This window comes from Doryrhamphus excisus, chromosome 4 (assembly GCF_030265055.1).
Source record: "Doryrhamphus excisus isolate RoL2022-K1 chromosome 4, RoL_Dexc_1.0, whole genome shotgun sequence".
Taxonomy (NCBI): domain Eukaryota; kingdom Metazoa; phylum Chordata; class Actinopteri; order Syngnathiformes; family Syngnathidae; genus Doryrhamphus; species Doryrhamphus excisus.
The window spans coordinates 16,856,758-16,879,054 of NC_080469.1; the positions used below are offsets into that span (position 1 = coordinate 16,856,758).

Sequence of the window (22,297 nt, forward strand, 5' to 3'; positions counted from 1 at the left end):
ATCATATTGTTTTTTGCATGCATATTTTGCATATTGCAAGCATTTTGTGACCAAAAATGGTAAGCATTGGCGTGGAATGACAACGCTCCCACAGAGTTAATACGCCTTACAAAGGTTTATTACTGGAGCATGATGGTTTGGGATGGCTTTGAACGCTCGGTTTCAGAGAGTTTTTTCTAACACTGGCTCTCTGTGACATCACAGAGTGCCGGGCTTCCTTATGTAGGTGTTCACTGTAAGCCAGTGCGTACAGTAATGTGTGTCCTTGTTTGTGACCACCAAACATGAGGAAAAAAAGGCAGGCTTTGCTACACATCTTAAAAGAAAGCCTGGAGCTCTGCCATCTCTCAACCAGTTAGCAAGAAACATAGGGGTTGGAAATGTTATCATGTTGTTTTTCTTCACTAGGCTAACCTTGCACAATGTTGCTGTTAAAATGTGTTAGCACTGTAACTCATGTGGGCTGCACGGCGGTCGTGTGGTTAGTGCGCAGAACTCACAGCTAGGAGACCCAGGTTCAATCCCACCCTCAGCCATCTCTGTGTGGAGTTTGCATGTTCTCCCCGTGCATGCGTGGGTTTTCTCCGGGTACTCCAGTTTCCCCCCACATTCCAAAAACATGCTAGGTTAATTGGCGACTCCAAATTGTCCATAGGTATGAATGTGAGTGTGAATGGTTGTTTGTCTATATGTGCCCTGCGATCTTGCCGGAACACAGCTGGGATAGGCTCCAGCAGGATAAGCGGTAGAAAATGAATGAATGAATGTAACACATGTGATTAGTCAAGTGTGAAACCATTTGAAAACTTGTGTGCACCAAACAAACAGACCGAGACTGCTTGAGAGGATGGGTCTAGGTCGGCTTGCAAGTGAACTCTGGTGCTGTTCAGATGACTTGAGCTCCACTATGAACACGACATCGACCAGCGATAATGCTGTCTCTTTGCTATATGCTATCTCCCTCTGTGTGTGTGACAACAGCACACTTTACAGTCAGTACAAAAATAAGCCATCTTATAAATACATGTTAAGAGAGACACCTAGAGACCAGTGTAGAATACTACTATACTGCTGGTATTTACAGTTAAAGAGAGATGTGCAATGCACTTAAAATTTTTTATTAATAAGCAGCGGGGGACACATGCAATCACAGGAGCTGCTGTCGGCCACTCTCTACATTTCTAACATGCTGTGAGCACGCTTTTTGTGAAGCTTTGTTTGAGTTTTGTCACGTAATAAGTTACCGGCTCATATCCTTACATTATGTATATGTTCTTGACTGCACAATCAGAGTATTGAGCTAACGCAGCCATAAACCGCCTAAATTCCAGCATCAAAGCAAGATTTTTTTCCAGCGCACTTCCATAGTGTTCTGTTTGATGTATGCATACATCATACAGAACACTATGCACGCAACAATATTCAGGATTGTTGCGTGCAGGTTGTTTGGCTTACAGGTGGCAAGCGGCACAGTCCTTGGCTTACAACGGTCATCCATACTGTGAGGTCAGAGCGCCGCCTGTGTAATCTAAATGGTAAAGAGACTGCAGGGCTTGACTGCCCGTGTTCCACCATGTTGGAGACCTGGCATTTGGCCCCCGTTTGAGGACCAAAGCTGTAATTTTCCATCGTCTTCTGTTCTCCCGGGGCCTTGTGTTGGAAAGTATTCTTTTATATGCTTATCCTTTCATGTTCTCCGTCTTTATCATCAAATGCACACATGTCCCTGTGCCCTTGTTCTGTCCTGCCAGCATGTGGTATGAATGTGCCTTGTTCTTATTGTTGTGCTGCTTTTATTGATACCATCCCTCCCCTTTGTCTTCCTTCCTCCCTTCTTCCTTCCCATGCATCCTCTTCATCTATTAAGCCCCTGTTACTCCCCACAGCACTCGCACTCATCGGTATGATCTCCGCCTTCCTCTTCACCCATGGCACATCCTCTGCCCCGCAAACGGGAGTGTGAGAGAGCCAAAGGGAGAGCGTGATGCAGGGGGCCCAAGGAGCAGGGTTTAATGAAGCCAGCCTAAATGAATTTACTGCCTCCCATTGAGCCGCAAGCTCCCAAGTGGCCGACTTAGCCGTTGTGTTTTCAGGCGGTCGCGCCATCCTGCTACCTGTTTGTCACACCTCCGTAATTAGCCGCTGCTATTGAGGAGAGTAATTGCGTATTAGAGGCGCTCTCTGTTATGGGAGCCTCAAAAGTGAACATTTTCATGCAAATCGGGGGGGCCGAAATGAAGAAAATTACCCAGGGTGTCTAGTGCGGGGAGAAATACACGGAGGTCATTTTCTGTCAAAGCAAGAAGAAAGGAAATTGCCGGTACTGTTAAACGGATGGAGGACGTCTGCTTAGATTTGTTCACTGGGATATTTGTGTACAAATCTCAGGGGGATAAACACAGGGAATGTTTTTTTTTTTTGCTCCATGGCTGATTTACCATTTCAAATTGTTGTTTTAAACAGCATTCTGTGATGGGGGTTTGGAAGTAAATTGGACTTATTATTAACTGCTGCTGTTGCTCACCAGGTTTGTATTACAAAGTCCTGGGGACAAATACTGTGTTCATTGCTATTCCTAGTCTTTACTCCATTGTGTCTGTGCGTGTATGTGTGTGTGTGGGGGGGGGTGTCTGTAAAACAAAAAATAAACATCACGTCAGCTGTTAGTTGCAACCTCTTCGGTTCAAAAGGGAGACGTTTACAAACTCGTAATTAACACAGTCTAGCTTTAGATGACCATTGACCATTGTTTTAGAACCGTCCAATTTAAGATGGTAATAGCCTTTTATAAAATCATGTTTTAACCAGGGATGTCATTGACTAAAGTCACATCTGATTCATTATGTTACGCTACCGCTAATAGTATAAAGCCAGAGCTTCATTCAATCATGACAAATCAGCAGATCTTGCTTTTCAATTTCTGGGGTCATCTTTAACATTTTCAAAATACTTCCACGCTTGGCACGATTTTTTTCATAGCCATTAAATCTGGAGAGCAGGGGTCTCAAACTCACAGCCTGCGGAACTCTTGTTTGAGGCCCCCGCCTTGATATGTTTATATGTTTGATAAATTTAATGTTAGTGCAACCCACACGAGTTTGAGGCGATTTTGCCCCGCCCATACGCGTGCGAGCCCCATCTCTCTTTAGTTTTTTTTCTGTTTTTAATGAATGCGTTTTTTTTTTTCTTGGAAACCTGATGCGGCCCAGCCTCACCCAGACCCGAGATCCAGTGGCCCCCAGGTAAATTGAGATTGAGACCCCAGCTGTAGATCTTGTCGGTCTTGCTAGCATTCAAAGCTAGAACGCACCTAAGCTCCTTTGAGATTGTGCCACTGAAGCGGGTGATTTTAATTCATGCGTGGTAAGTTTTGGTCTTCTGTACTACTTTATTAAAACAAAATCATCTGTTTTTTTGTATAAAAAAACAGGCTATTTTAAAATCAGACTTTCTTTGTAAACTTGCCATTGGCACCCTCCCATGTAGTCCGAATGGTACAGTCTTGATCACATGACTTTTTATTTGGATTCGACGGTGAGCTTGATAGTCCCATCACATTTCTCCAAATCGAATTGTCGCCAATTCTAAAGCGGTGTTTACATGCGTTTTGGTACCACATTGTTCTGCAATTTACCGTTTATTTCGTTTATTTACTTATTTATGACTCATCCGACTAGTTTGTGCACTATTTGCATTACGCACTTGGCACACAGTTCGTGACCGAAAATGGAAAGCATACTGTTTATTACTCGGGCATGATGGCTTGGGATGGCTTTGAATCCTCGGTTTCAAAGATTTTTTCTAACACTGGCTCTCTGTGACGTCACAGAGTGCCGGGCTTCCTTATATGGGCGTCTGCCTTCCCCCAAGCTCTTCCATGTAAAGATATATAAATACATCTTTGAGCTCGGGCGTTCCAGTTGGCAAAAAACAAAACAAAACATATAAATACATCTTTGGTAGTGAAGTCAGTCTTCCAAGCTTGTCGTCTCCATCACTTTACTTGATGTTGTAATTTATTTATTTTTTGTTGCTAAAATCACTTAACACTGATCTACTATGACTTTCTTGGAACTGACATTCTTCAGACACTCCCTGGAAACTTGGGCAAGCTTTCCTCTTCCTTGGAACTTCCAACCACCTCATTTCATTGAAGTCGTAATTTATTTGGGCCTCATATTGTAAGGAGAGGCAGAAGTCAGTGTGAAGAAAGCTTTGCAGCTACAGTTGTCCTGCCAAACAACGCATAGCTATCACTTTTATTTATAGTTCCAAACCCTCTGAAAGAAGTGTACGGTATCCTATGCTGTGAATGAATTTTAGTTCACGTTTGACAATTCGGTAGCACTAAATGTGTCAGACATTCAGAATGTTTACCGTGTTGGGCCTGAAGTGGACTTATCTAATGCTCGGGCCCTTGAAGCGCGCCAAAGCTCCTATATTTGATGTCCACTTCCATTACCTATTAAGCCTTTGTCAGATTGCAGCGCTGTGAAGTGGGCGCCGGTTGCCGCTGGTAACACTTCTCTCCAGCTTGCAGTCTATTCAGCTCATGCCGCCACCCTTCAGAGACCGCTAATAACTATTTGCTCAGACTTATACATTCTCACCCGCCTGACTTAATTTTTTTTTCCTCCTCTCTCACCCCATTCATCTTTCTGAAGCCATATTTTCTTTCCCTTTTTTGCCCTCACTCCATTCTTCTTCTCTTCTCCGGCGTCATCTTTCCTTTCGTTAAAGCAATAACTATTTAAACCCTGCTTTGCTCCAAGGTCCCGTCAGATTCTCTCGAAGCCAAATGCTATTAAATAAGGTCTCTGGAGCTCAGCTGGAGAGCCTGTGTGTATGTGTTTGGATACTGTATAAGTGGGAATCTTTGCTGGGGCGTTTTAGTTTATGCATTCACTTGGGTGTTGAGGTTATCTCCTTTTTTGGTCTTCAATAAGACTGGACTCCATTGGTGGAGAACTCAAAAGAGGCTTATGAAAATTCAACCGAGAGCAAGCTGCAACCCGGAAAGGGGTGAAAATCTAAATATTGCGGCGTCAATGACCTTGCGGTATGACTTTTTGCATCTCTTGGCCATATGTGACAAGCCTTCAACACAAACAAGAAGATTGAACGCACACGTGCCTTCGTTCTCCTTGGAACAACTACAAACACATTTTGTTGTACATGTTTCTCCACTTTAACTCCTACTAGATTTATCTGGCTTAGAATGTGGCCTTCTAGAATGTGAAGTCTCCACATACCTTTGAGGCAGCCACCGCTGCATGAGTTCCTGCTTTTTTAAAATCAGAGTCAGAATGGTGGCTTGTCACCTTGTAAAGAAGTCTTTATGACTCTATCTCTTACTTCAATCTTCTTTTCTGTCTCTATGTATTTTGCTTTCAATGGTTCGTAAGGAATACTCGGCATTCCCTATAATTTCAGAGTTCACTGCTTTTAATATGAAGCAGCAGCTGTTTTGGTTTTGCTTTCGTCACAACCTCTGACCTACCATAATTCAGTTTATAACTTGCTGTACCGGAGGCCGAACCACATTCACTCATGTGAAATTTGCTCCGAATATTGAAGGATGTGAACGTCTGCGTCCGTACACTAGCATTTACAAGGCTAAAACCCCAAACGGCTAAGAGCAAATTGAATTCTGGATTGGAATTATAGACGTAATCAAAAGTGAGCATGCTTCAATTTGTACCATTCTTGGACACTCGTGACACCTCGAGTTGTTTCGTTTGATCTGTGTGTGTGCCGTGTCTTACGCAAGCATGGTAGACGTCACTGCTCCCAGCACGGTTGGGATGTTTGCTCATGCATGAGCACCCACATGGGAAACAAACCTGAAGGTGAATCAATTGGTTTGCTCCTCAACTCAAAAATAATCTACAATGCCATTAGTGTGATTGTTCCTCCTGACAGTTATTAACAATAACTGTGCAATACAAGGCTGCACGGTGGACGAGTGGTTAAGCGCAGGCCTCACAGCCAGGAGACCCGAGTTCAATTCACCCTCGGCCATCTCTGTATGGAGTTTGCATGTTCTCCCCGTGCATGCGTAGCTTTTCTCCGGGTACTCCAGTTTCCTCCAACATTCCAAAAACATGCTAGGTTAATTGGAGACTCCAAATTGTCCATAGGTATGAATGTGAATGTAAATGGTTGTTTGTCTATATGTGCCCTGTGATTGGCTGGCGACCAGTCCAGGGTGTACCCCGCCTCTCGCCCGAAGACAGCTGGGATAGGCTCCAGCACACCCGCGACCCTCGTAAGGATAAGCGGTAGAAAATGAATGAATGTGCAATACAAATAAACAAAAGGACTCGACGACGTGAAAACTCAAATGCATTCATTCCTCCTGCCAGTTATTGATGGTGACCACCACCTTGCATAACAACAGTTAACGGAATGATTCTAACAAAGTCAAACCCCTGGTTATTAACGGTCATCATCATCTCACATAATAAATATAGACAGACCAGAGCAACTCGGAATAATCCACTAAGTGAAACATATGCACTGGCACGCACGGACACTTGTAATCAGAGTAATTGTTCCTCTTGACAGCTTGAATAGCACAAGTAATGAATGACCTGTAAGTAGCCACAAAGACAGGATAGTTGCGGTGTTGTATCCTGAAGTGATGGTGTATGTATATAAGCTGCTGAAGTATGAATGAGTACAACTTCGTGTTACTCGGGTGTAACCAAGCATGACTGTAATATTACACTCTGGGTTGAAGGTCAGTCTGTGATTTTATCAATATCACTATAAAAGAGCTCATTCTCCAGAATCCAAATATTTATTGAGCAAACTTTACAGTCCCCATCTTAGTGTTGTGGTGTTAAGCAAGTTAAACAGGGAGGGAGACCTGTCTCATTTGCAAATTAAATCCGCTTTAATATGACGGCTGCTTGGCATGTCAGCTTTAAATATGATAGGCTATTAGCTATTCAGTCCCGCTGTCCGATTAATGCACGCTATGCAAAAATGCAAACATGCAAAAACCCGTCTTCAATCAGGCAGGACTACACGCTGAGATTGTGTTAAGAATGAGATGGTTAGAGGTGAGGTATTCATCCTGTCCTTTCGCAGGGCGCAAATCAGTTTTTGGCCTTCCACGTTTGTCAGCACCTTGTCTGCTTAATTTAAAGATGTCATGGTTTATGGCCGACGTGTCATGGCACGAGGAGAGGTACACTGTGGGGCTTGTTAGGTGGCTCTCTTGCCGTGATTTGCATTTGATCTGAAGCCTTCACCTTTATCACCAGAGAAGTATTCAGCAGAGGGAAGGTGTAGAGTAAATTAGAATGAATGTAAGGTGTGGATGGGAGATACTGCTGATGACTTCAGGGCTTGTGAGTTTGTTGAAAAGCTGATCTCCGATTCTGTGCTTGATTTTCCTTTGATTTTAAAAAAAAAAAAAAAAAAAAAAAAAAAAAGCACATTGATTCTGCCATTGTTCAGGTTTTGCATCATTCTTGGTGGAAATTGGCTCTCCTTCCTTCGTCAGCCACTTTTAACAATTAAACCTGTCGACAACCCCCTCTCGAATAAATTTAACAGCACCTCGTAAAATTCTCTTCAGACATCACAAATATTGATTAGCATATCCGTGCAGTGGATAGTGATGCAGTACATTTTAAGCTAATAAGCTTTTGACTATGCAGTGAGGGAGAGGCTGATGCTGTCTCTTTTTTTTTTTGCCAGCTTGTGAAATATGCAATACATCTTCATTTTAACGATCTTGTAAATGTCCGCACCCGCATCTTTTCTTAATGAAAAGAATACATGATTGTCAAATAGATCTCGTTTGAGATGAAAACTGAAGACGTGATTTATTTCAGACATTCAAGTTACATTAAGCAACATCAAGTGGGTACAGGTGCACAATTCTTGTTTTAAATTAACTTGATGTTGCGTTGCGTTCATTGATGTAGGCTTTCAGGTTGCTTCTCTGCCTCGGCTTTGCCACTTCGTTTTTTTTGTTTTTGGTTGACAAACTTTAATAATGGTGATGATGACAGGTGTGGTAATGTTTGCGACATGATGCGATCTTTTTCAACAGTTTGCTTCTTGAAGGCATCCACTTTCTCTTCTAGTTTAACCACTTTTCCTTACAGTCCCATCAACTTCCTACCGAGTGCTTCAACATCATTCTTCGCTTCCTTAGTAGTTGTTTTAGTTGAACTCGTCTTTTATGTCGTTCAACATCCTCGTGTTCCTCGTGCCAGGTTGTATTCAAGCCAGTGGTGTCAGCAAACTGATCTGTAATTATGGTTGGGATCTGTCTTAGTCAGAAACTTTTCATTTCAGTCCCTCCTGAGGGCGCTGAATTATCTGAATGTTTCATAAGTAGTTTTTTGGGCTTTAGAAGTTGTTATTGTTAATGAAGCATTCATTTAATGATAAATGGTCACATAATTACATGGTGGCTGCACAGTGGACGAGTGATTAGCACGCGGGCCTCACAGCAAGGAGACCCGAGTTCAATTCCACCCTCTGGCATCTCATGAGTGGAGTTTGCATGTTCTCCCCGTGCATGCGTGGGTTTTCTCGGGGTACTCCAGTTTCCTCCCACATTCCAAAAACATGCTGGGTTAATTGGCGACTCCAAATTGTCCATAGGTATGAATGTGAGTGTGAATGGTTGTTTGTCTATATGTGCCCTGTGATTGACTGGCCACCAGTCCAGGGTGTACCCCGCCTCTCGCCGAAGACACCGGGGATAGGCTCCAGCACCCCCTTGTGATGATAAGCGGTAGAAAATGAATTAATGAATGGATGAATAATTACATGGCATTCCAAGTGGCTCTTTAAACACCGGTTCATTTGAGCATTTGTGTATGTAATCATAGCAATATGGAAGTTTTTACAAACAATAACGTGGCAGTTGCAAGAAACACACAGTGGTTGGTCTCATACAGGACTTCATTCTCCAACAACTCACAACAAACAACGGTAAACCTTGAATAAAACCACGCCTCTAACCCGACTGCGGACTGGCGGCCAAACAGGTAGTTAGCCAACACTTCTCGTAGTGGAGGCGGAAGCTTGTTCGGGAAAATGAACCCGCCGTCATCCGAGCCCAGCAGTGACAGCATATTATCCATTCTGCAGAGAGTGGCCTACAGTAGCTCCTGTGTGAATGTTCACTGCATGTGTTCTCTGCTTGTTCATGAAGCGCAGTGCAGCCTCCAATTAAACCAGTGTTTCTCAAATAATGGGGAGGGTGTCAACTGTTGGGAGGGAGTGAGAGGCAGGAAGGACTTTCAATGATAGTGCAGACCTGCCAGTATGTACACAATCATCTTAATCTGCATGCAACATGGCTTTTGAATACACTTGTATGCTTCAAAAATCATTTTGTTGAATGTGGTTAGCATGCACCAGGCCACCGTATGGCCCAGGCGCTGTCATTAAACCCACAAATTTTGACCCGATGAGTTATTCCATTCCATTCTCCTCCACTTCTCCGCCACCCAATGAGTTATGATTTAATTTATTTCGAACATGCATACAGTTTATATTGAATGCTTCTTAAAAAAACCCCACCCACTGTAACTTCTTGGTGTTTATCTGCATGACCATGAAATTTGGTACACTTTAGGAGACTGTTGAGAACATTTGTGAAATGTGAGATTTGTTGAAGAACATGGCCACCAGCAAGCAAAAAGTATGTGCATGGTACAAATTGTCCATAAGTCATTGGCCGTTTTTCCAATGATTATAAAACATTGAGGATATCCATGTTACAGTCAACCCTATACTAACATGTTTACTAAAACAGTTTGACCACAACTCTGAAAGGGCACTCTTATTATTTACAGTCATGTGGAAAAATACCCTTCAATCTTTAAAAAAAAAGACAGAAATTCATATTCTAAACGAGTCTACTCACAGGTGCTTCAGACCTGCATTACAGTGAACATGGTGCTTTCATGTTTTTACATTTCAGAGTACATTTTGCCCATCCAGAATGTCAGCGAGTGATTGATGTCAATGCATATTTCCATCATGCCTTTAAGGCCTAATTCTAAAGTGCTCTTTGAAAAAATGGTGCGTGTTTTGCCAAGCCCCGAGCTGTGACGTGTGGGCAGCTGAAAAGCTACATGCAGCATGTGATTACAGGAAAGGTTAGCATACGTTTAGAGCAACTTAATGGCGTTAGATAGCTGCTTGTCAATTTGGTCTCCAACCTGCCAGAGAAACTTTCATCTTCCCACGGTTTTTATGCAAACGTCCAACAATGTCACTGACATCAATTTGCCCCTAAAAGCTGTGCTGTGTGTCGGGTTATTACACAGTCGACACAATCATACATTGTCCTCTGGGAGAGAGAGTGAGTACAGGGAGAACATGCAAAACAAGGACATAGCTTTATCCCATATATGCAATGGCTTCATCCTTATATATATATATAAGACGGGTTGAACGTAGAATAGATAACAACATGGTTTTGCCATGATACATTTTTCCTTATCAACAAGCATGTCCTCCCAACAGCAGCAGGATATGAATCACAGATGAGGAATGAATTGATCCGTCCCTAATTGTTGAGTTGCATTATTGATCGTAATACTTTCAGGAAACAAACTCAGTATGTTAAACCTGCTGATAGCGACAGAAAAAAAAAAAGGAAAGAACATTTTACCACAGACACTTTTACCACGGCACTTTCAATGAACTGGGATGAATCAAAAACTGTATGAATAAGACCAAAATGCCACAAAAAAAATCTAAATCTTATTTTTTTTGTGTTCCATGTGCACATCAATGTCAGCTAATTAATTTAAATTAATTTTCTACATATTGATTTACTTCAGTGCTTCTCATTTATTTTCTTCCATGCCCCCTAAAGGACAGATTTTATGTTTTTTGCGCCCCCCGCGATTTGGAATGCAAGAGATACTGATTATATTTATTCATTTATCTGTACTGTACAGACTGAACTTTAACCTGAAACTAGGGAAATATAACAAAATGGAGAATATACAAAGCGAGCAGACATCACAGCTAGGAGACCTGAGTTCAATCCCACCCTTGGCCATCTCTGTGTGGAGTTTGGATGTTCTCCCCGTGCATGCATGGGTTTTCTCCGGGTACTCCGGTTTGCTCCCACATTCCAAAAACATGCTTGGTTAATTGGCGACTCTAAATTGTCCATAGGTATGAATGTGAGTGTGAATGGTTGTTTGTCTATATGTGCCCTGTGATAGCTGGGATAGGCTCCCGCATCCCCCGCGACCCTTGTGAGGATAAGCGGGAGAAAATGAATGAATGAGAACATACAGTCTAATTGCATTTTGAGTACGATAAATTTGTATATGTTGGTAGCTCTACATTTAAATGAAAACTGCAGAATAGGTGCAGAATCTGGAAGATCTACTCAATACAAAGCGCCAAAAATTAGCATGCTAGGTCCTCTTTAACATCCATCCATTTTCTATTTCGCTTATCCTCACTAGGATTATGGGTATGCCGGAGCCTATCCCAGCTGTCTTTGGGCGAGAGGTGGGGTACACCCTGGACTGGACGTCCTCTTTAACATGTCACTGTTATTGCCGAGACATGCTGAATTGTGAAGGTGTGAATGTGGTGTACCTTAATATGACCACTTTTATGTATTGTGAGCATTAAAGACACAACAACCCATTCAATGTAGGTCAATACAGTATGGTTTGGGATTGGGCCAATTTTTACCATTTTTAATCGAGATTAGAGGATGAGCCCACTGGATCTTGACAGCAGCTACCGTATCGTGTGGAGTGGTTAGCAAAGCTACAGCCTTTTTTTGCCTGCATTCTAATAGTAAGGTTCATTTCACTCGAACAGCACATTGTCGTTGAAGAAGGTAATGACAAATAGAGGCATCTTCAAAATGCAAACAAGGTTGAGTTAAGGACCTCAATCTGTAATATTCATCAGCATGGTACACTAATGGTGCGTCCCTAATTGATGTTTGTGTCCATGTGTGCTTGCTGTGCATATATCCACTTTTAAATGCTTGTGTTTTCATTGCATGTGGATTACTGTTTGCTTACCAATGAGAGTGTGCATTTATCCCTCAGTGGAGTGCGTGTTATGCGTCCCATGCGTTCTCATCCCCAACCCCACAATGTTTGACCAAGTCTTAGAGCGCAAAACTGCATTTGCCCTCTTTCTTTATATTGCTTTTATTGTGAGTCCTAAAAAGTACCTTTGTTGGAAGCTCGGCAGTCATGCCTCACACCTGCCAATTCCACACAGAAGTAATATCTGATAACTTCATCATCCTGAAACACTACAACACACAACTTTTTCACTGTGTCTTTGTGGCCAATTATCTTCCTTATGTTGGCTGTGTGTTACATCTGTCTAGTCATGTCACGTCAAGTTCATTTATAAAATACCTAGCATAGAAGTATGCTCTACATATACATTGAATATCGCCTGTTGTATAAAATAGGCTTTTTTTTAGACATTTTTTTCCAACCCATACTCTTACTCCTAAACGTTCTGTTGCATGAGAGACTAAATGCCCCCAAAGACGCCCCCAAAGACGCCCCCAAAGACGTATTTATGTCTTTTCTGTTTTGTTTTGTTTTTCATGATAGGCACAAAGAGGTGATGCTGCAACTTACAATAGAAGAGAGCATGTTTGATGCAGTTTTAAGTGGGAAAAAACCCCAAAATATGCATTACATACAATGAATGTTGCATGAAGGACGTTACACATTGAAATTTTAACACGTGCACACACAGTTCAGTTGCAAATGTGAAAATAGTGTGTAAATAGTTCACTTTTTACTCTAACTTTTTATTCTGATGAAAGATGAGAGTCTAATCTTTCTTTTGGTATATACCATGTCTATAGAGCCCAAGAACAGAATAATCTATATACCTAGAAAAATCTGTCAAAATGGCCGGTACCGATGAGTTAATGATGTTTCTGGTTCGGCCCTTTTAGTATGGAGAAAACCACCCAGGTTCTTCCATTTTTTCAAGCTCTGAAATCAACATATGAGTCCAAAGTCCTAGTTTCACAATTTATTTTAACAGAAGTGAGTATGAGCGCTTGTAATGCCAGCGCTGGAGAGAGCGATCAGCCACCAACCAATGTTTAGCTTCAGTGGGTGTAAACTTCCGTTATAGTTGTTGGAATATTATTTTATAGAGTAGGTGGACACACTGGAGATGTAAAAAAACAGAATAGATGGATTAGGGCAGTGGTGAGAAACAATGTGTCTCTCAATAATGGTGTAATACCATTCCCCATAGTACACTATATCGACAAAGGCTTGGGACTCGGGAATCAACTAGAATGTACATAGTGAGCCATCAGACTTTCTCTCAGAACCTCTGACCTCACAAATCTTCTGTATAAATGGACAAAACATTCCACAGGCACAAAAAACATGTAGGACATTTTCCCAGAACTCCACATTTTCTTCCATTTTCACCTGCTGTTGGTCCAAATGCTTTTCAAGGCAGTACACAGGCCATTCCAGGACACTGATGAGACATTCACAGTGTCCTGGGGGAAGGGAAATATTATCACACCGGCAGTGATCGGCACTTATATTGGAGTTTGTCTAACTGCATGTGCAGGTGACTCGCCTCAGGGGTGTCGTTCTAATGAAGCTGTTGAGATGATTACGCCGAAAAAGGTCACATTTGTCTCTTTCTCAATTAATCCATCAGAGGGAGTGAGACAGGACAGGGGCGATACTGTAGTGATACGTTAACACCGTTTGCACAACCTGTATTGCAGCATTTAATTAGGATCATAGGCATAGGTTTTCATATGTCACAAATCTAATTCCGGAATACCGTTCTGCCGTGTAATAGCACACACAGTTGTGGCAATATCTTGCCTTTGCAGGGGTTTGTGTAAACAAGCAAAGACTTATTGCCAGACTACTGTATTGACCTGAATCAGTTTACCCAAGCAAGCACACCAGTGACACACTGGGGCGGAAAAAAGGGAATGAGTAACGAAATGCAGTTCTGCATTGGCACTGGTGCCAACATTCATGGTTGTAACCAGACCGAAAAATTAAGGTGCGTCATTTCTGTGGTAAATTAACGCTGACACAGCCACCTACATGGAGGGCTTGAAGGTGATGTATAACCCTTGACAAACTGATGCTCTTTTTAAACTTCATTTATAACTTAACGTGCTAATTTCACATTTTGTTGTATGGCTACATAGTGTTGTCCACAACAGCACCACAACACCTTATCAACCGATCACGACAAACGGGGTGCAACAGTGAAATTTTGAGTATCATGGACAGGAACACAAGGTTGTTGGTTGAACATTTCCTTTGTTTTTTTACTGCTACCGCTTTTGCTGTGATAATTATAACATTTTGTTGTTGACTTTATGTCACGTTGGTGAATTTAAAAATAGTGAACCATTGTTTTCATTTTTAAAATGACTGTTTTAACCACTGGCACCGTTTCAAAAGTACCTATTTGGCACTAGTGGTGGGTAAAGCCGTTCATTTCAGTGAACCGGATGATTCCAGTTCATTCAGTAAGAAGATTCTTTCCTTTCATAATTTTGTTCTTTTTGTTAATTTCGGTCAATTGGTCATTAGCCTGTGATCTCCCCCTGTGCATCGACCTGGTCAGCCATGTCGAGTCAGTCCGTTCATTCATGTTCACTTTTGTTTCGGCTCAAGGGCGCAACAACACGTGATGACGTACCTTGAAAACGGAACTATTATAACAGCCTTCCAGATCCACGTGTCTCAGCTCCCCGGTCCGGCATGTCAATCGCTCGGTCTCGATCTTTCAGTCAGTTAACCCCATCCACAGAGTGAGGCGCGACGATAGGATAAGACAGGCAAGCACGCAAATAGTCCTGCCCTCCAAAAGGAACGGTGAACTGACTCTCCAGCCAATCAAAAAAAAAAAAAAAAAAGCATTTGCAACTGAACGGACGGAACTGGTATTTTAGGGGCGGTGACCTTGTTCATTCCGTTCATAAAAAATAACTAGTTCTTTTGACCCGTTCGTTCATGACTGACACACCACTATTTGGCACCCTTATCGGATACAATGAAATGATACCCACCCCTACTCAAAGGGTCAGCACATTAGCAAACAGAGGAGTAATGATTCTATGAGTTAAGATAACACATATCAACAGTTGGTGAATGTTTTCCTAAAAACTGGTCTACATATATTCAGGAATGTCTTATTATGCAAGAATGCTTTGTCTGTATACTTGTGAGGTCCAAATGAGCAATGATTCATCTCTCCCAACACTAGCCCTTTGATGTAGCTGGTAGTGATGTGTCGTTTGCCAGCAAACAGGTCTTAGAGCCGCCCTTTTGAAGTGAACGACGGGAGCCGGTTCTTTGAAGTAAACGAGCCATCGATATTTCTCATCCTTTTTTCCCTGTTAAAGCCGCACGTGATTGGTCAATCTGAGGCCAGTTGTGGGACACCATGTCCTGGGTCTTCCCTGAGGCCTACCACCCGTCGGACATACCCTGAATACTCCCCAGGGAGGCATCCAGGAGGCATGTTGACCAGATGTCTGATCATTATACATTACCAATTCATTTTGGTAAGAAATTTAAGACACAAAATTCAGACGAGCCAATTGCAAGCCGAAAAAGTCAACTCTTTCTCGTCTTGTTGTGACATTCCCTTGAAAGAGCCCCGGTGTTGCCTGAAAGTGAATGTGTAGTCTTGAAAGCAATAAAATAAGGCAGTTCATCATGGCAAGGTCTGTTTCTATTCACTGTGTATGTATAAGCTTCTGCACTCCAGAACTCTTTGCATTTGGATTTGTTTTGATGTTCATGTCATCGCATGTACTAAGACTTTTGAGTACATGTGACAATTCCTGTAACTACAAGTGAGGTGCGTCACTGATCACTTGTCAGTCATCAAGATGTATGCTGTCCTATGCTGTACACATGTTTTTGATGGCGTCCTCTGGCGTGTTTTGATGAGAAATATTGTTTTGTTCTCGTTCTCCTCATCAGAGAACTTGTGACAGATTGTGTCAGGTGAGATGCCACTCCAGTGAAAATTTGGAGCACTTTTTTTTTGACAGGCGGCACCGTTCGTCGTCGGGATGCTTCTATAACAGAGATGAGAGTAAATTGGACCAGATGGAAGAGGGGGGCCTGAATATATACCAAATCGCTGCGGACCACTTGAAAAGCCTCCCGTCTTCACAGAGCAGGCGTTGATATTATGTTTGGGGTGTGCATGAAGGATTTTTGAATTGCTTCTCTCTTTGTCAAGGATTCTTTTTCACTTGGAGGTTAGCGTTTGCATTTAATCAACGTTTTACAACGCTCCTACTTGTGGATTGTCTACCTTTTGAGAGGTGCGCATGAAAGTCAACATGTAGGTACTCCACTGTGCAAAGAAACATCAGGTTGTTTCGGTTTGAAACCGGAGACTCTTAAAAAACAGAGCTAGTTTGAAGGCAGGTTGCACTGCATCATCTTGTATTGTCTTGGCTTTGCTGCACGGGGACATGTGTTGTCTCCCGCCTCCTTCCTGACAGCCACTAGCTCATTATTTCCTCGTAATTCTACAGGGAGCAGGCCACAATTCCCTCTCATGCATGCACATGGGGCTTTAGACCACTTGACCTTGGTTGCTATGACAGCTGCGGTAAAGCCAGCACCGAGTGTGTCTATTTGACGTGTCCCGCAGGCTTACCAGCCCACCTGTGTTCAGTGTTTGAGTGTAATGATGATTAATACCTTTTGTTTTGAAAGCCAGCAGAGAGTCGTTGTTTGTTTGCAACTTTGCTCGTGTGGGTTTTTACGCCTTTCTCCAGTTTTTTGTGCATCGGTAGCTCTCTGAACTGTCAGCATCACAATTTCTCTTTGTAGTTTTGACACCTTCAGCTTCGTCCCCATGGTTCATTAACCTCTTTCTAGAATTGTGAGACGTTTTACACTCAGAATGTGTTCGTTCTTGACAGTTTTCAAAAATGAAGTTGAAAAAGTGTGAAGGCTGTGATGTGAATCCTGGTGCATGCCAAAAATAGCTGCATTGTCACATATCCAACATGCTTATAAGTCAATGTGGTTAATGCCTTGGACATTCCAAATGAACCATTAGCCACATTTACATGAGTTTTTCCCTCTTTCCGAATGGAATCTTTCCGAATGACTTTTCCGAAAACATGGTATACATGGAAATGAATATTCCAATATCTTGTCTACATGCCGCGCTATAATCAACCTGAATAGTCAATGGGGCATGCGCAGTAAAGCGTAAACATCAACATCACGTGATACCAACTTCCCCGAGTTTTTCTATACTTGTTGGAATAACCTCATATTGCCAGTTTTTTGTTCGTCCAGTCTTGAAATTTAGTTTTAAGAACGTCTTGAGCTGCGTGTTACGTCATATCTGACCATGCGCCGAAAGAACGCACCTGGGATAAAATTCAATCTTGCTAATATTTTATAATTAAAGTCGGGACATGTTTTATATAGATATATATTTTCTTTTTATATTCTGTTTAGATTCTGTTCCACAGATGGCGGTAATGCACATCCAAAGCTGCTTGCCAACCGCCAGTAAACAGAAGAAGAAAAACACGACGAAGAAGAACGCACCCTGACAACTTTCCGTTTGATCGGGTACAAGGTACCTCAATCGGATTGGGGAAAGGAATATTCCAAACCCCTGGGAATCCGATTATATGTTCATTCGGATTGGCACTTTTCTTTCGGAACGAGGTGTATACAAAGGTTAATTTTTTTCCGTTTGAGCAAATCATATATCATCATATTTAAGTTCATGGCAACCTGTGCCTCATGACTCCTACTTTTATATGAAATTTGGCATCAAATCATTCCGCCCGTGCTCCTGCAAACACATTTTGCTTTGTGGCAGCCATTTATTTTCAATCAACCTTACTCAAATTTTACAGACATGTGCTTTTCAGTCCACTACAGTCGTGTACCAAATTTGGTGTTGATGTGGCTAACCACCCTAACGTTACAGTGTACGTTCTGTAAAAGGCATTGAGCTGTGTGAGAAATTTTCAAGTCAACTCGACTTATGAGGTCAAACTTTGGGCGTTTAATAACAAAGCCGCCGTGTGGTGTATTCGTCAGAAAAATAATACCACAGACAGCACAGTGGGGGGGGGGTGTTTTGACCAATTTTCACTCTTATATGTGCTGCGCTTCAGGAGTAGAAGAGTTAACGTAAACACATACTAGTCCTGTGCCATCATGTGAATGAAATAGGACAAGCCATGGCCTCCTGTTATGTGTGAGAAGTTGTTGCCCTCAAAACTATTTGACAAACATTTGGGTGTTGCTATGGAAATTAAACACCATCGTCTTTGTGTTTTCTCTGCTCTGCGCTCTTTTCCTTTTTACTTGCTTTTCTTCTTGCCCTAATCTGATAGACTACACATTTCATGCTTCACTTAGGCCTGTTTTGGGTTCTGATGAAAATAAATGTAATAGATTCTGCATGCTGGTGTTGTAAAGTAATAGATTCCTCTCTTTTTTTTAAACTTTCTGTGCTGCAGGCTAATACAAGTGAAGTTTCTTTCCGAAGTGTCGTACCATGTTTTTTTGCTTGACCCATCAGGTTTTTGTTTGGGACCGTGCCAGTGCCAATGTGCATGTAGGCGTTATAAGTGGATGATCCTACACGTATGCCGGGTGTGTCTGACTTTTGCTGGAGTTGTGTTTTGGCACAATAATGTCCAGTTACTCAGAGCGCACAACACTTTAAGGGGGTAATGCGATTAGCGGAGAAGGACAGAGGATTTGTTCGGAGAGGATAATCAAACACACGCAAAAGTCGGGATTATCAATAGATGGAGGAGGAAAAATAGGCCATATCCCCCGTCCAGGTCTTTATCCTGCTCCCTGGTGAGTTTAGAGGATAAGGGACAATTCGTGTCTCTATTATAGGTCTATTATTGGTCCTTTTTCACTCTATCCTAATACACTTGAGTTGGGTAAATCTCTTTTACAATTACAGCCACATTAGGGGGATTCCTATTAAAATCTCTGACCAGGAAGTCCCAGTTTGCGATGGACACCTCTCCTTTGTGGGTTTATCTACTTCATTTATTTCTTGTTCAATATTGTCAACCAGAATTAATTAGGTTCGGTCTCTTTCCTTCTTCGCCACATTTGGTAACAATTTATCCTGGTGAAGTTTTATCTGGTTCCAGAATTTCCTATAGCTAATCCAGCGCATCAAATGTCACTCTGATCTCCATCCCATCCATCCACACTGAAAAAAATTTGGAGTGCCATTTACTTGAGAAAAGCTAGGTAACAAATTGCACGCACAATTCCCAAGTAACTTTTACTTGGGAAATATTCAAGTAAATTTTACTTCTCAGCGAGGATTATTTTTTAAATTAAAAATACACTTTAACATTACTTGAGATTTACTGTCACAGACACAAAAGGGACTCTGTTTGCTAGTAAATTTTACTCAAAACTACCTTTGAATCTACTTAAAAATCCATATACATATACTCACCTCTCAGGATTGTTTAACTAGTTTTCCCTTACTTAATTTGGAGCAATTTATAAGTAATATTTACATGAGATTTAAGCTACCACCTACACCACTTTTCTAATATGATTGTGTTGTATTTTTTTAAGATGGCCTTCTTTGAATTAAATGAAATTATCTTAACACATCTTCTGCAAAACATTCTTTCAAACAAGAACACCTTTACTACATTTGTAGTAACGCTGTATTTACTTCCAGCAGTGATGAGTGCGGTTAGAAATACCATAGAAAACATTATAAATCATTGGAGATTTGTTTTACATTCACAATTATGCAAATAGTTACAATTAAAAGACACAATAAAATGTGCTGAACTGTAACTTAACTTACAATAACAGTGAAATCGTTCAACACGTGTCATGTACTGCTTCCACACATCAGACAATCAGTTATACTTGCCAGCCACATTGAATGAAAACATTTGGCAGAGGGGCCGTTTATATATGTGGTCATCAAAAGCAAGGACATACTTGATCACGGTGCACAAAAATACAACACATCCACAGGTTGAGGTACCTGTGAAATAAATTAAACATTTCATAACTAAACCAAAGACCTGGGTTCGATTCTCCGTTGCATCTCTGTGGAGTTTGCATGTTCTCCCCGTGCATGCGTGGGTTTTCTCCAGGTACTCCGGTTTCCTCCCACATTCCAAAAACATGCTAGGTTAATTGGCCACTCCAAATTGTCCATAGGTATGAATGTGAGTGTGAATGGTTGTTTGTCTATATGCACCCTGTGATTGGCTGGCCACCAGCCGTACACCGCCTCTCGCCCGAAGACAGCTGGGATAGGCTCCAGCATACCCCCACCCTAGTGAGGATAAGCGACATAGAAAATGAATGAATGAATGAATAACTAAACCATGTTGGTGTCATTCAACAGCTGTACTGTGATCTTACCTTGTCTAAGCTTTTGAGACCAAATTCTTGAGCGTCAACGTCCTTCAATATTCTGTGAAATAGATCGAGAAATTATTTCAATTATGGCAACAATACAAAATCTAAAATCATTACAATGGTTTCAGATTGCGTGCACATTAGTCTAAACTACAAAGCTGCTTGACAATATTTGTTGATTTTTTTAAAACAAAACACTCAAAATCAACTTAGTTTTTAATACAAATATTTATTCATCTGTGTCTTGAAACCTAACCTAAACAAAACTATATTTTTCCTCACAAAGGGATACTGTTGAGGAACTCCATTATCCAACTCTTTTAAATCAATAAAACTTAACAAAAGGCTAAACTGCCATTTACAGATTCAAATAACCATATACGGAATATTGTAATGTTACCTTCTCAGTCAGGCATCTTAGTTGGTGCAAGCTGCTGTTTTACACACATAGAGGACTCTGCTTCTTAGACGCTGTTGACAAGAGGAATACACAACATTGTAGTGACAAATCATGACAATATCATGTGTTCCAATATGTGAAATTAAAACAAACGTTTATTTGGTTATACTTGGATCATTGGTAGAACACGGATGCCAAAAGTTCCCGTACAATATTTTTGACATTAAAATGACCACAGTTGCGGTGAACTAATCTTGCTCCAAAATTTCTAATCCTTCCAGGCTGGTTTCAGTCATTATTGATATATTTTCAGGGTCTGAACAAACTCTGCTGCTGTACAAAAACTCCCGCTCCCCGACAGCATCCCCAAGACTCAGGTCGCTAGCATACTTCAACAAATGTTTAAGCTACACGCGATTCCCATGGCTTTGAGGACACTGCTGCGGCCAAAATAATCAAATAACATATATAAGGAATGAATCACTACAGATTTAATAAACTTAAAAATCTCCTGTTCTGCAACCGAAAACGCCTCCACAAAGCTCGCAGTTGATAGCTATCTAGCTGGCAGGCTAAAGGTAAGCTAATGCTAACGTCGAGTATTTCACATTATAAACTGACGTACACAGATGAGGAAAGGTGACAGAAAAAAGTCAGATAAGCATATGACCTACCCATATGGCTCCACATCGATGCATTTGTTAAACGACTGTGCATGTCGTCTTCCACCGTCTTCCTGTGAAAACATGGCGCCCTTGAACTTTGCCTTGGGAAGTCTGAGGGCTAACGATCCTCTGACGCATGCGCAGAATGGCCACAAGGGGGCCAGGTTTACTGCTATTACCCAAGTACATTTTACTATCTGGTATCGGGTTGTAAAATCAATACATTAGTTCTGTAAATATTACTTGGTGTCAGTGATCAAATTTACATATAAATGTGAGGATTCAAATATACACACAATTATCAAGTAAGGCATTAAATAAAGAGTGAGATTTTAGAGTAAAAGAAGTTAAATAATAAATTCTTGTAAAATTTAAATTAATATTTGAGGTAATAATTACAGGGCCAAAAAATAATTTTTTTCAGTGCATTTTCTATACCGCTCGTTTATACAGACAGATAATCAGCCACACTCACATTCACAGCTATAGACAATTTAGAGTCTCCTTTTAACTTAACATGCATATTTTTGGAATGTGGAAGGAAGCCGTGTTACCTGCATAAACATGCAAACTCCGCACAGATGTTCCAATGGAGATACGAACCCACAGACTCCTGACTGCGGAGCCACTAACCACTAGACCACCGTGCGGCCCACTCTCGTCTCATGAGTCTATGAAAGCATTGGAAAATGAGGGGTCTTTCAGCCTTCCTTACCTTGGCCTCGTCTTTGAGCACTGAACACCTTGGTCTTCTGAACACAGCACCAGAGTATAATGGCTTCCTGGTAGCTTCACCTTTTCATTTT

The 22,297-nt window shown here is 41.5% G+C and overlaps 1 protein-coding gene and 1 long non-coding RNA gene across 5 annotated transcripts in view; one reads left to right on the forward strand and one right to left on the reverse strand.

Annotated features, from left to right (window-relative positions):
• The window catches only part of fbxl17 (F-box and leucine-rich repeat protein 17), a 229,279-nt gene that overhangs the window by 96,607 nt on the left and 110,375 nt on the right, over positions 1 to 22,297 (forward strand). The gene's annotated exons all lie outside the window — the stretch shown is intronic.
• Positions 19,524 to 21,575, reverse strand: LOC131128522 (uncharacterized). Its single transcript, XR_009129655.1, has 4 exons — positions 21,501 to 21,575; positions 20,827 to 20,897; positions 20,430 to 20,481; positions 19,524 to 20,340 (listed from the first exon to the last, which is right to left on the reverse strand). It is a non-coding gene; the product is annotated as an uncharacterized LOC131128522 (long non-coding RNA).